General features: G+C 34.2%; 1 non-coding gene across 1 annotated transcript; it reads right to left on the bottom strand.

Annotated features, from left to right (window-relative positions):
* Positions 1 to 348: 348 nt before the first annotated feature.
* Positions 349 to 536, bottom strand: LOC129498979 (U2 spliceosomal RNA). Its single transcript, XR_008662252.1, has one exon. It is a non-coding gene; the product is annotated as a U2 spliceosomal RNA (small nuclear RNA).
* Positions 537 to 772: the final 236 nt, after the last annotated feature.

Here is a 772-nt window from a genome sequence, read left to right as displayed (position 1 = left end):
AAACAACTGACAAAACACATGCTTAATTATGTTTATTTCTATTCCATTCTTAATTTTTAAAAAATCTATTTGCCAAAAGGTTTTATGTAATATCACGTATGTTTTATTGCTGAGGGACGAGCAGTATCAATGAGGGAAATAAAATCTTTGAAAAAAATATTAAGATATTTCCAAAGAAGCCAGAATCTGTATGTGTGTGTGTGTGTGTGTGTAAAATTTATTCTAAGCTACTGCTTATTTCAGAGAATATAAGTAATACTTAAAATGGATATTAATCATGGACAGCTCTGTATTTAACTTTATGAACAGAGATATACATTCTATGCTTTCTTAAAATTTATTTGATTAGACTAGTTATTAGATTAGAGATCGTGATTCTATATCCCAATTTTATTCTAATGGACTATTAGAACTTTCCTGGAAGAATGTTGTAATGACTTAAACCTTACTTTTATATTGGATAGGGGACGTATCAGATGTTAAACTGATAAGAACAGATACTACACTTGATCTTAGCCAAAAGGCCGAGAAGTGATAAACTTTACTTTTATATTGGGCAGCCCCCGTGGCTCAGCGTTTTAGCGCCGCCTTCAGTCCAGGGTGTGATCGGAGACCTGGGGTCGAGTCCCATGTCAGGCTCCCTGCATGGATCCTCCTCCTCCCTCTGCCTGTGTCTCAGCCTCTCTCTCTCTGCGTCTCTCATGAATAGATAAATAAAATCTTTTTTTAAAAAAAAAAAACTTTACTTTTATATTTGTTTAATGGGCTACTT

The sequence above is a fragment of the Nyctereutes procyonoides genome, unplaced genomic scaffold (genome assembly GCF_905146905.1).
Source record: "Nyctereutes procyonoides isolate TBG_1078 unplaced genomic scaffold, NYPRO_anot_genome, whole genome shotgun sequence".
In the NCBI taxonomy this organism is placed as follows: domain Eukaryota; kingdom Metazoa; phylum Chordata; class Mammalia; order Carnivora; family Canidae; genus Nyctereutes; species Nyctereutes procyonoides.
Note: the sequence above shows the minus strand (reverse complement) of the source record. Positions and strands in the feature narration are given on the sequence as shown.